The 14,527-nt window shown below is 38.6% G+C and overlaps 1 long non-coding RNA gene across 1 annotated transcript; it reads right to left on the reverse strand.

Annotated features, from left to right (window-relative positions):
• Positions 1 to 7,058: 7,058 nt before the first annotated feature.
• LOC142081352 (uncharacterized) lies at positions 7,059 to 10,096 on the reverse strand. The gene is made up of 3 exons (XR_012673309.1): positions 9,606 to 10,096; positions 8,683 to 8,788; positions 7,059 to 7,474 (listed from the first exon to the last, which is right to left on the reverse strand). It is a non-coding gene; the product is annotated as an uncharacterized LOC142081352 (long non-coding RNA).
• Between the last annotated feature and the right edge of the window lie 4,431 nt (positions 10,097 to 14,527).

The following is a 14,527-nucleotide window of genomic DNA, read 5'->3' on the forward strand; positions in this document are numbered from 1 at the left end:
TTTGGGCAAGAAATGAACATGTGCCACATGAAGAAGTTTGTCCTTCCTAGATATCTTTATCAGAGCATACACATGGCTTCCCCCTCCCTTCCCTGTGTTGAAACCAGCTACAGTTTTGACAGGGAAATGATACACTGCGTACAATGAATGCACTCCACACCCTGGGTGTTATCTGAAACAGCTCTGGCAGGACTGCAGTTTATCATTCTTGCATGGCATGAAGCTGGTAAAATACCAGCTGCAGACTCTCCCTTTCTTTTCTTTCCCCTCCGCCCCAACAGCGCATCCTCCGTGTGGCTTTCGCTTGACCTTGCACTGCGCTTAAGGTGCAGGATACATCCAAGGCCCACCTCGCACTGGAAAATGATACATTTCTGACCATAGTTCTGGTCTTCTCCCACCCACGGACAGTCCACTCACCCAGCAGAGTCTGCATGAGTTCAGGGAGGAAGAAGAGCTGGCAGTACACTAAGGTGCGGCTGGTGTACCTGACTACCCTTCAGAAAAAAACAGGATACGGGATTCTTTCTGTGTGGCAGGCTCTGGGTCAGGAAGGAGCAGGACAATTTGTGTGGTCAGGTGAAGAACCTTTTATAAAAGTTCCCTAGGATCTTGGACTGAGCAGTGCCTTACATGCCTACCACCTGCAGATCCAGGCACACACAATTGGAGGAATAAACCACAGCTGACAGTCTGGGCAGGATTCACTTCTGTAAACCTAGGCTTCTAGCATCATTCAGCATGCCTTCAAATATTCTGCAGCTGCCAGTCCAAAAGATGCAAGTCTTCTCCAAGTCCCATGAATATCTTCCAATGTTGTATTTTGGGTCTGCTAGCACATTTCGGATGACCATACGCACATGTGTTTAGGAAACTGGATTTTGCCCATAGGTCCTCATCTAGGCTCAAATAACTACACAGACTAGATCCACATTCACTATAATGGAGGCATAGGCACTTATTTCACATGTCAACACCTACATTTGAGACACCTAAAGTTAGATGTCTGAAGCTGAAACTGAATATTATTGCAAGAATCCTATTATAATATTGTAATAGAAAATGAGTAACTTTGTAATAATTTTGTAGTTTTGAGTAGTTGACTTTGGAAACAGCTCAGTTGAATACTTTTTATATTGCAAGGTGTTTTGTTCCTTTTTGCCCTACATTCAGCTTGACCCTGTATTTGCCAGGCTTATTAGTATCATATGAACTTTGTGATTTAAACCTTTTTTTTGTCAGTTACTCAATACTCTTTTTCAAAAGTCAGTTTTTTTCAGTGTAAAAATTTATGGATGACACACTTACTAAGTAAAACTAATAACCTAGGGGAAAAAATAACCCCATCCCTTTTTCCAGAGGAAAGAAACTAAATAGTGAGGCTCATATATAGGTTTATCATGGAACAATACTTCTTGTATTGTCCATTTATAAATGTATCAAGTTATGATTACCACCTTGGAAGGAAAGTTTTGATTTTTATCAGTCCTAACTAGCTGAACAGAACGTCAATAATTACAGTAATGATTCCCTCATTTAACTGTTTAAAATAAATACTGTATCAGTAATGTGAAAAATTTTGACATCCTAAAAAGTTTCTAAATTAGAAATTCCTAATTCTAATTCAGTACCTTTAGGAACTTCTAAGTGTGATTGTCTTATTTCATATAGAGGCCTAGCCTTAAGAAATCATTGATTAGAATATATAGCACTACTGCAATAACAAAAATAAATCTTAATTTTTAGTCAGTTTTTCTACCTGTCAGTAATAGTTTACTTTTTTTGTCAAAAAATAGATTTCTGCAGTGCAAGATCATCATCATTAACAATAAAAGCTCAGCTTAAAAAAATAAATACAGCAGGAATTTTTGTCTTGATCCTGTCTACATTCCTCACCAAGACTTCCTCCATAATCTTACAATAGGGAACCTCTAATGTTCCCTGTTTTCATCTCCCCTTTCCTGTCTAGATCTGTGTTTCTGACGGACTGGGAGAACACAGCATTAATATCAGGTAATGCATCCCATTCAGGGCATGCTCCCCTCATTTCACCTTAAAAATGATCTTCCTAAGGCATCTTTCAGTGGAATTACCACAGCTTTGAAGTGCCAAATACAGAAAACATTGAGTCCAGCACAGAATGGGGAAAGTGAACAGGCTTCCAACCAATAACTTCAGAAAAAAAATGTGGAAATAACTCTTTGCTCACTCCTTTGCAGAATAATGTTTCAGTAACATGATAGTTTCTTGTCTCCTGATTACTACTGGGCATCCTTTCCAACAGGACACCACTTGAATTTAGATAAAAGAAGTTGGACACCACTAGTTTTTACAGATAGGTTGCTGGGCAAAAAAAAAAAAAGCCCATGACAGCTGAAAAGGACATCTGTGGTTATTGCGTCCTCTTCCCAATGCCTACATATCTTTTCTGGGGCATCTGCTGCTAATGATCAAAAAATCTCATCAGGTTCTCAAGTTGCCTGTTTCGTGGGATTCCAGGAGTGGTTTTCAGACTTAGAATTAGGATTTTTATCTGATCAATTTAGTTAGGGGGCTTTTTATTCTGTGAACATATTTAAAAGTCTACACTTGTATTAATATTACTTATATACTGCATGAGCAGCTAACGTAACCACCAGATCTGTCATTTTTCATTCTTTGCTTGAATTGCTTTGAGATTTGTAGCCTTTACTGCACCTTTTTTTAATGTTTAGCTTCTGAGTTTATGTTGAATATCTGTCTGATCGCTACCATTTAATAAAAATTAGACATAAAAGAGCCATCTCAGTAAAGAAAAAACAGCTTCAGGGTTAGGTAGCTGTTTTTCACAAATGAACTTGTATGTAATACAAGTACTTTAAGACAGTTTTTCCTAAATATTATGAAATGATCTGAAATAATTACAAAATCAGTGATGGCAAACCATTTCAAAGTTATTGAATTGCTTTTTAAATGAATGTTCGATGTAGTACCTTTGTTCCTACCGGCTACGAGCACTGAGCTGAAACTAATGACAGTGAGTTACCAATGGCTTTATCTGACAAGTGAAGATTTACTTTATAGTGTAATAGAATTGGAACCAGTGATATTTATCATTTTATCTGTTCCTTTGCAATCAGCAGTGGGTTTTTTTCAGTCTAGAAGGCAGTATGTTCAAAGAGGAAAGATAACTGACTTATTTCCAGCTTTGCCAATGACTTCTGCTTGGTAAGTCACTTAACCTCTGTGTCTGAGTCTTACTAGCTGTTAAACAAAGATAATGATATTTTTCTTCTTTTGTAAATGACCCTTCAGGGCATATGACAGAGCAAAATAGCACTCCCATAAACATGGGTACAAGGTATAAAAATTATAGAAAACAATGGCTGTCAAATGAAAAGCAGCTCTGGGAATAAATCCAAATGGATGACAGAGGCATGAATGCACATAAGCACATAGAAAATGCAAGTAGCCATTTCTAGGAGAAGAATGAGTGTGATATTAGCTTATTAGAACTGGTTTGAACAAGGTGTGTAGTTATAGGAAGGGAAAAAATCTGGAGGCTTAAGGAAATTCGGCTGCTGACTAGGGTGGCAATATGCAGAGAGTAGCGGACTGCCTGTCCTTCGGATAGGGATTGGAAGAGCTGGTCCATCCCCATCTGCTACCTTCACAGGCTACAGCCCCTGCTGAGATGGGGGATGAAAAGTATGGGAAGGGACTGCTCCTTCCTCAGCAATAACTCGTTTTACCTCCTTCGTAAGGGTAAAGTCATGCCTTCCAGTGTATTCTGCAGCCTTTGGTCTGGCTCTGCGGGGCATCTGGGAGGCTTGGTGGGGTGATATAAGGGGTAGATGTGAATTGGTCAGGGCAAGTGGCTGCGTGATGAAGGGAACAGGTGAAGCCTGGGGAGGTGAAGTCAGCAGAGCGAGGAAGGAAAGGGAATCCTGCGGGGTGGCCTTGGCTGCCCCTTTCCTGCTTTCCTTCGTTTCCTCTACCCCTGTGTGACTTAATCTGTTATTGTAAGATTTTGCTGACTGGCTGAAAAGCTTTGAGACATCTCTGAGATACTTAATGTGGGGATCAGAAATTAGTATGTTGAAATTAAAAAAATAAATTTTAGAAAAGTATGTACTAGGTGATGGAACAGACAGATCGAGGATTATATTTTCCCTTAGGAACAGAGTATACACTGCTGTTGTCTCAGTATAAACTTCTCCTTTACAAATATTAGTCAGACTTCGGAGTATTTTGCTTTACTGATTGTAGTTGATGATAAATAATGAACAGTAATTCACAGAGTTTTACGTGTTGCACGTTGGTGAGATTCAACAGGAATTTTATTATTTAAGTTTAGACCGGAGAGCATCTGCGCCATTCCCATCTGTGCTCTGAATGAATGACTTACCAGCTGAGTTAGGTACATTTATGGAGAAAGATGGAGTCTGTCCTCAAGGACTATTTGAATTTCACAAGATGAAGTAATACTAGCACATATGTAAGAGAAACAGAATATATATTAACATCACTGCTGAATATCCCTTTTCTCCAGCCTGTCAGAGCTTGCCAGCTGAAATGAATGACCTTAATAGATTTTAAGGACGATGATGGTTTGTGATTACCTGGTCTGCCCTCCTGAATAACATAGCCTATAGAATCTCTCCCCAGTGATTTCTGCATCAAGCTCTTAACTTCTGTTTCTGCTATGTACTACAGCATAAAGAAAAATATGAAGACACCTCCCAAAAACTCTCCCCCCAGTTCAAAGATACGGGTGGGGGATTTCCCATAAATTCGAGAAGGAGTATGGTAACACTGACTCACTAGGTGGCACTCTTACTTCTGAATCCATACTAAATTAAATTCCAGGCATCTACTTTAAGGGTTTTGTATTAAGTAAAACACTGTTTTTTGGGGAAGATATTATTCATAGTCCTCAACCTCCTTAATGCTTATGATTTCAAAGTATTATTTAGAAGAACTTGGTAATCTGGAAATCCATTATTCTTTCACTCGTATGCCTTTTTTTTGCCACAATCTGTGGCATTTTTCAAACCTTTAATAATTATCAAGGAGTTTGAAGTGTAGAACTCAGCTGGATAAAATTTGCTGCGTTTGGGCTGGGCAGTAGTCTTAAAAGAAAGGAAACCTGATTACCAAAGGGTGCGTATCCTGTCTTTGAATGGAAGCATCTTGTATGTGGGAAGTCTGGCCTCCTTGTTAAGATGAATTAGATATGACCTAGATAATTGCTTTCCGCAATCTTCAAGAGTAGGGGACCTGTGGGCTATAGCAATTGGCTTCTCTGTTACTGAGTGGGTTAAAATCTCTGGGCCAAAGTCTTGGTCAAGGAATTAAGTTTTGACCAAGTGCACACTGTCCCTCTGGGAGAAGACTGTAACACTTAAAGTGGAGGGATAATTCCTACCTCTAGTGAACCCTGTGAGGAAACTGAGGCAGGATGATAGCACTGCAGGATGATAATGTCCTTCAGAAGCGCGTGCATTGAAATGGCATTTGTATACAAGAATCTTCCCCAGGTTTTCTTTGTATGGAAGCAAAACTTCTTCTCAGTTTGTAACTTTGTGAAATACTTTAGCATGTCTAAGCTATGGAAAATACTGCAATTCCAACTTTGTAAAGAGCTGGTTATATTAAATAGGTCATTCCAGTAGTATCATTAGCTCTATTTGAAAAAGTAAGCACAACAGGAGATAGGCTTTCTATCCTCTCATGTTATTAATGTTCTTGGTTTTTAAATTTGCAATGTACTGGCATTCCTTACCGAACTCTTTAAATGTACATGTAAGGAGTTGCACTTGTGATTTATTGTTATATAATTTATCACAACATTGTTTTAGGGTCATGCAAGGGTATAAGAAAAGAAATAGGTAAGTCTGTGTACCTCCATTTTGGCTAACTGAGAGTATATCCATATGAGCAAATAGTGCAACTGGACCAGATCAGAAAGCAAAACAGGTGGTGATAAGGACCCAATGTCCACATCATGTTCATCTGCAGGGCGTTGTGTTACTTCAGACTAGCTCCGCTCTGCACTGAACGCCTGTTGTTGGTTTGAATGCAGTAGGTGTATGTCACTCTGGGGCACAGCTTCTGTTTTAGTTTTATCTGAAAGCAATCCAATTTGTGTGCTCCAAGACTGCTCCACAATATGAATGTAAGCAGAGCTGATCAGAAATTCACAACAACAGGCACTCATATTCTGAACTAGAATGCTAATGGAAGAGCACCCTGAGTATCTTCATTTTTAGTCCAGTGGTAGCATCCACAGAGCAATGCTATGTGCAAATGGAAGAGTGGGTAGCCAACTGCTTTATACTGACCTGATTTTTTTTGCTGGAAAAATCCTTTTCAGGAATAACCTGGTGATCTTCTGAAATTTAGAGGATTTGTTTTCCATTTCTCGATAATTTACTCTTACCTTAAAAGAAAACTTTTGATGGTGAAACTACACCTTGTGATTCCACTGTTTAAAAATATTGTTTTCCATTAGAGGGGAATGTTGCATCATTTCCCTTAAGTTGTAGTAGGTAATGAGATCCCAGATCACACTGTGTTTTCCATTTTGACATATATGTCTTTTTAAATATAAATAGTTGCATATTCATGTATTTTTGCTGCCAGTGTTTTGCTTAATAAATGTCAGTGGGTGACAACCATGTTTTGTAGATGCTTTTGTGTATTACAGTGATTTATTTGTTCAGATATGTCTGAACCCACAATGTGGTAGGACAGGAGCTTTGTTTTAACATGCCTGATGCTGCAGGGATTCAAGGTGACAGATACAACTCAATACCACATACCCTGGGTTTTCCTAGAAACCTCTAAAACTTGTACCTGCTCAGTTATATCCCACAAATCATTGTTGACACATTGGCTATATAATTTTTCTTTTTGCAAAAAAATAGATTTGATATAGTATACTTGAGTAGAATTGCAGTATCTTTTAGCAAAGCCATCTAAGAGAAGCAAAACCACTAATATAAGAGAAATAAGATGTTTTTCTTATTAGAGAAACTGAATACATGCAACACCTCCTTTATAGATAAGCTGTTGTCATTGGCATGTGATTTATTTTCTCTTTTCCTTAAAGGTAACTGACAGAACCTACTGGTACACTGAAGAGGAACTTACTTTTTTTTTGGCCAAGTTTTGTAGTTGGTAGTATAGTGGCTTTAGTTTTCTGTTTTCCTTTATTGGACAGAATGTAAGAGGGCATACTTGGGTGCTATATTCCCTGGCAAAGCTTGTGCACTTTTGATCTTTTTAATTTTAACAATTGTGACGTTCTGTTAATAAAATGATAGTGAAAATCTTGCAGGAGACTGAACTGTTTTATGGAAATGTTGTGCCTGTTTCAGTCATTGTCACAGTCAGTTCATAGATTCTTGTGGATGATTTTGCCCCAAGGTTGGCCACTCACAGTCTGCCGTCTTCTATTTTCTTTTCATCAAGCTCTTTTCATAACAAAATTCTGCTTAAAAGAAGAAAAAAAAATCATGAAAACAGGAACCTACATAATGAAACAAAAACATTCAGCTGGTAACATTTAAGTCATTTCATTGGAATACTGAAACTGAATGAAACCTTCTTTCTTCTTTGCTCTACGCCTGCCTTCAAAATAATATTAGATATTATATTAGATAAAATTCTCCTGGGCAGCCATTGTTTTATTCTATTACAGAGTTCCTTGCATAACTAGGCCATAGGGACTTCTGTAGTGAATGTTTCTAGGATAGTAGGTCTTGAACTCAAGGAAACTCTAGGAATTGTAAATTAGGTTTCACACATATGAGACACCAAAATGAGAACCTGTTCGGAGCCCTGAACAAGATTTTATCTTGTGCTTTTGACTCCTTGGGCTCACCAGCGAGTTTTAAATGCAGCATGGGCTCAGACTGGTTCCCTGCTTGAAATGGTGTTCCACGACTAATTCTGTGCTATTGGCTTACCCTGGGTTTCTTAATTGTTTTTTTTTCCCCAGTAACCTATTAGGGAGTAACAATATTCATGTGCCAAAGTGAAATCCCCACAGAAAATTATTCTGACCTTCATATTATCTCCCTCATCCTCTTATAGTGCTTTGATCAGTGGCCAAATAAGTAATGTTGACAAGTTGATCTTTCAGTTATTATCAATGCACATCTGAGTTAACAACCCATTAAGCAATTCACACATCCCAGAGCCCTGAGTGCTAACTCATGCAGATGTTACAACTGTCCATGTTCTGACCTTGTTTTATCTGCAAGGATTAGAGAGGCGTGCTTGTTCTAATAAAAGTTTATCACATTGAAGAACATAACAATAGTACCCAGGAAACAAAAGAAACAGACCTTAATTAAAGCATTCGTTATTAGTAACTAGTTCCTTCTTTAACTGGATCTCAAATTGTCTCTTGAGCCATCCTACTGTGAAAGAAATATTTTACTTCTTTATGAGGAGTGCTTTAAGCCATGTTTTGAACTCAGTTGGGGAAAAAGAGAAAAATTATCTAGGAGTTGTAATGAAATGTGATAATTGAGATGTCACTTGTGCTAGGATTTATTAGGAATAAAGAACTAAGCAGAGATCATTATTATATTATGTCAATGTGTAAGACTGCAATTTGCTTGTAAACATGGTGTGCGGGTCTGCTAAAAATAGTAATCATTTTGTGTCAGACTAAAGGTCGGTCGGGCTCACCTGTCCTGCCTCCAGCAGTGGTCAACAGTGGCTGTCCACAGCAGGGGAGAAGAGGGAAAGCATATGTGATCCTTCTCTGGAGTTCTCTCCCATCCTCCAGCAATTTCTGCCACAAGAAATGGTAAGTGGATATTTAGAAGCCTCTGGTGGTTTCCTCCTGAACTCATCCAGCCCAGGTGTGGCTCCCATGACACTAGCATTTACAGCATACTGTGACATAGATTCTGCATACTATACTGTACTGGTTTTGGCTGGGATAGAGTTAATTTTCATCATAGCAGCTCATATGGTGCTCTGTTTTGGGTTTATGACCAAAACAGTGTTGATCAGCGTCGAGGCCTTTTCTGCTTCTCACACTGCCTCACCAGTGAGTAGGCTGGGGGTGGGCAGGAGGTTGGGAGGGGACACAGCTGGGACAGCTGACCCCAACTGACCAAAGGGATATCCCGTACCATATGATGTTGTGCTCAGCAATAAAAGCTAGGAGGGGGGGGAGGAAGGAGGAATGTTTGGAGTTATTTGTCTTCCCAAGTAACCGTTACATGTGATGAAGCCCTGCTTTCCTGGAAATGGCTGAACACCTGCCTGCCGATGGGAAGTAGTCAATGAATTCTTCATTTTTCTTTGCTTGTGCATGCAGCTTTTCCTTTATTAATCTGTCTTTACCTCAACCCATGAGTTTTCTCACTTTTACCCTTCTGATTCTCTTCCCCATCCCCCTGTGGAGGAGTGAGCGAGCAGCTGTGGAGGGCTTAGCTGCCTACTGGGGCTTAACCATGACATATGCTATATAACTATACATTGCATGAAGAAACACTGCCTACTGTCTGATAGATTCATTTGTTGCCCCCTAGTTCTTAAATGGGAAGAAATAGTGAATAATTGATTAAAATCCTTGTCTTTTTTGGAGGCTGACTACTTACATCATAAGCCTTTATGGGAGCCTTTTTAGGCCTTAGATCATCTTTGCTCTCTTGAAACTTTTGCACATCTACTAAATCCTTTTGACCATGAGGGACTTCCACACAATGTTCCAGATATGGGTGCCCTGTGAAGTTTGTAATGGCACAATGTTATTCTCTCTCTTCTCAACATTCTTAATCCTTTCCCCACCTCTTCTCTCTAACAAAACTCCCTCAACAGGCAAAACAGTGTCTGAAGTCTTAATGCAGGCCATGCTGAGAACAGTGGAACAGAAGACTGGAAGGGATGTCTGCTTGGGTGGTTGAGTCTAGGATATTGTCAGAGTAATCAGTTATGCAGCTTCATAAAATTCTACAGATCGTCTGTTTTACATGGTGCCACCCTGCCAAGGCCATGTAATCCTCCCCAGCAATTTAACAAACATAGGACTCATAATAAAAACAAAAATCCACAACCATGTTATGCCACTGAAAGAAAAACAGAAAAAACCCAAAATTGGTACGTCCTATTACTACACGGTTATGGGTGACCCTAGTCAGGCTGAAGCAATGCATAAACATAATTACTTAACTAATTAGCTTAATTTCTGTTTCTTGTAATTCCAATTTTGCCATACAATCCTTTCTATATGCCACCCAAGCATAGTTCTAAAGCATTTTAGCGCCTTTTCTCATGCTATCTAGCTTGGAAACTGCTGTAGAAATTAATTTCTCAGTGGCCGGGAGTTTTATTCCAATTTCCTGTCTTAGATATATTTTCTGCTAATTATTATTATTCCTTAAACTTAATTTAATCTGGAAGATATTACATTATTTTTTTCAATTTACTGGGCTGGACCTATGGTGAAAATTTACCTACAGACAATTTAAAATGTTAAAAATACTCTATATGTTTTCTCCATTTCACATTGCTTTTCTGATTGGGTAAGTATTTCAACAATTTGGTTAGCTGTGAAGCTTCTGGCTTAAGCACTTTAATAGGAACATACTAAGGAAAAATAATGTATACACCTTTCTTTACACATATGTACAATGGAAAATGTATTTTATAGAAAAATTCCCAAACCCAAATCAATTTGACCAAAAGCTAAGACCAAGCATCTGGAAAATTCCACTCCTTGAAAAAGATTTTCAAAAAATTGAGTAACAGAAAATCAAGGTTTTAGACCTCTTAAATGAATTACTAGCTACTGCCAAACCTTATAATATGATAATATTACATTTTTATATTTCAATCTTTTTGTGCTTGCTATAGGTACGATTTCTTAAAGAAAAAAAAAAGATTTGTTTTTGAATCAACAGTTTGCTTTTAAAAAGTCTAGAATTTGAACACTGCTAGCAGACTGTTTCATGAATGCACTGCAGAAACAAAGAGATTGGTTTGAATATTTTACAAGCTTAGGTTGTGAAATTCTTTGATCAAAGACTCTCAACTATGTCATAGCATTAAATCAAACTTTCTGAAGTGTTATGTGAATCTAAGGAATTTCCATTGTTTCAAAGGATAATTTTTGCAGGCTGGCTTTGAAGTGAGGAAAACACAATGAGGCCTATAAGTAGGTAATCTGTAGAAAACACAGCAGTTATAAAATCACATAAAGACACTTTTTTTTCACCAATAAGCATGTGAATATAGGGTTTTACACTGAAAAAGAGATTAAAATAAATGCACAAGTTCGTAGTTTCACAGCCATAATCAGGAAGTAAATGATTGAAAATACAGTACTTCAAAACAGAAGTCAGTGTTGCTTTTTCCTTGTGTAGACAACTGCTGGTAATGGCTGGTCCAGTGTCAATACAACCTGATACAGTATCAGATTGGACGGACATAAGTTCTGTTATTTCAGTAAATAACCAAATTTAAAAATATGTTCACAGATTTTCAGGTTTGGTTTTAATACATTCCAAAATATTTCTAACTGACCAAAATATGCTGTATTCCAGATCTCACTCTTAAATATATAATACTGAAGTCACTGTACAAAGAATTCTTTTCATTCCCAGATGGTGCTAGAGAATGCAGCTAGATATGAACTATATTAGTAGATGTACACAAATTAGTAAAGGCTACTACAGATTTATTCTATGATAAATATCATGAATTGTTTTGGAATTGTTGTGATTACTGTACTATAACTTTTTCTGTCACTTACTGGAAGTTAGCTATTGCTTGGACTTCACCTAAATTTCAAACAGTTTATTCTGTGATCCTGTCTGACTAAGGCAGGAAAAAAGTTGCTTGATGGAAGTGAATTTAACTGTATGTACACTGAAACACAGAATTTAATGTTTTACCTGTTAATGTGTTAACGTCATCCCATTTCACTTGTTAGCAAGAAAGAAAATAGAGGGTACTTCTGTTAAGTTAAAATGTTTGGTCTGCTCTTCAGAATAGTGCTTTTTTCTTCTTGGAGAAGCAAAAAAACTCCCCAGAACTAGATGTTCCTAATTTACTAAGAAATGTTATAAAAAATAAGCTGTGATAGATCCATTTCAGGAATTGGATTCTAGCTTCTGAAAAGAGGCATTTGCAGTATGTATCCTATTCAACCAGATAATGTTCATGTTAAACTGATGCTTTGATATAAAATAGTTGAGTCTTGCAGTAAGAGAATGTTAAGCATGCTCCCTTATTTCTGCTGAAACAAATCTCTCACTGTTTAATAGCTTTAACATGAAACAATAAAATGTTCATGTTTTTGGCTTTTCTGCATTTTTACCTCTGTGATACTTGGAGCTCTTCTTCCTAAACTCTACCCCTCTCCTGTTCCTAAGGTGTCACACCCAGCTCTACTTTATTTTTGGTCTAAGAACTGAGAAACAGGGATTAACTGTCCTGTGTGATCTAAGTAGCATATGGACAGTCTTTATCTAAAAGAAGTGAGAGGTGCCCCCCAACCAAGTGTTCCCTGGAAGCCCCGCCCCTGCTGGCCATCACATGACCTCCTTGCACCAGAAGTCCCTCCCCTCTTCCAGTCGTGTGGTTTCTTTATTCCACCTCTTTCTGCCCCTGTGGGGTCTCCATTTTGTAAAATATCATACCCCACATGTTGACAGAATATCCTGTGATTGGCTGGCAGGACCAGCTGCTCCATCCAGTTTACCCAGAAGTACCTCACAACAGGAAGCCTCTTCCCACTACATACACAGGGGCCACCATTTTGTTCAGCCACCATTTTATGGCAGCTGCCATTTTGTAAGATGTTGTAACCCATGTTTTCATACTGTTTTGTGATTGGCTGATAGCTTTTTGTGACACTATCATACCTCACGTGTTTTCAGGTAGCCCTGTGATTGGGTGTCAGGACAAGCCTCCCCTTTCTGTCTACGCTGGAAGCATATAATGGCAGCAATACTCCTTTCACTAAATACACTGGGGCTGCAATGTTGTTTCAGCTGCTCTTTTATGGTGGGGAGCTGCCATTTCTGACAAGGTCATGACCCTGTGATTGACTGCCCATTCAGACCACAAAATGTTAATATAGAGAAATAAATAAAAGAATAATAAAAAAAAAGAATGAAATAAAGAATAAAATAAAGAATAAAAAAAAATTGATAAATTTTTATTTCTATGTATGATTTTACATATAAAAGTGTAGAAATATGCATAAGTGTAGATGTTATTTATTTATACATGCACTTCATATATATATTTAGATGTGTGTATATATAGCATATAATTAGACATACACATGAAGGTACCTACATTAATATATATATATACCTCAAAGTGTGGTATATAATGTACAAAACTTTCTTTAATATTAGCTGATGAAATTAATAAGTAAAGTTTTAATATGAATAGAAAGAAAACAGATAAAAGGTATAAGGCAAGTTTGAGGCCCCTCATTTTACAAGGCTGCTGAACAAGCCTTGCATGTTGGGGTGGGGGGAAGTTCATGAGGGTGGGGGGGACACCAGAAGGGTGGAGGGCCACAAACACTTTGGAACATGGCCAAAGGCTATGGACCTATCCAAGGAGGCCACCAAGGAGCCCCTGCACAACCCCTGCCACATGCAAAGTGGAAGCCTGTGCAGTGAGCTGCTCCGAGAGGCCCTGCATCCAGCCCCAGACCGCGAGGATGACCATGCGCTAGGGTGGGCTTTGGGGCTTTGCACTGTGCTGGAAGACACAGGCAACAATGCCTGTGAAAATGCAAAATCCCAACTTCAGAAGAACATGTGTGGGGTACAATAAGGAAAATCCAAAGTGATTCCTGAAATTTCCACGTGAACTAGAAAAACACAGACAATGGGCCTGTGAATCAGAAACTGATATTTTGAGGTAAGTCTCACAAGAGAGGGTGGGTGGTGGTGGGGTGAGCTCCCTTTCCCCATGGCTGTGGGGGAGCTTACAGCTACTTGTAGGACCATTACAGGGTGCAGGCTGGTGCTATATGTGTTTCCTTATCCTTAAGTCAATTAACTTATAGACAGTTTCAAACACTCCACACCAAGTGACTGAGGTGTGCCATGGTCTATTCACCTTCCTGTCTGGGCCTGCAGCAATCAAAGGAAGTAGAACGGGCATAGAAGAGACAGCGGCGTTTGAGGAAAAAAAACAAAAAAAGCTGGAGAAGCCTGACAGGCAACCAACTCCCCTCATACCCTGTTAATAAAGTTTCTTTGTGCATGACTTAAACTGATGTTTCCTTTGTTACGTGTGTGTAGTAGCTGCCGGTTGGCAAACACTGTTAAAAGTTAAGTATGCTCCTGGGGAGGTGGGAAGCTTTGCGGGTATATATCCTCTGTTAGAAACTGCTAAAAGGCAAACAGAAATGGTCTGAACAGAGCCAAGTGGCAACCTAGCTTTCAAACCAGGATGCTTACAGCTTACACAAGGCAGCAAGAAAGCACTTTAAAAGAAACAAGGACTAGAGTTGAATAAAACATTGAATTCTTGTAAATATTGATGTTTTTCA

This window comes from Calonectris borealis, chromosome 3 (assembly GCF_964195595.1).
Source record: "Calonectris borealis chromosome 3, bCalBor7.hap1.2, whole genome shotgun sequence".
Taxonomy (NCBI): Eukaryota; Metazoa; Chordata; class Aves; order Procellariiformes; family Procellariidae; genus Calonectris; species Calonectris borealis.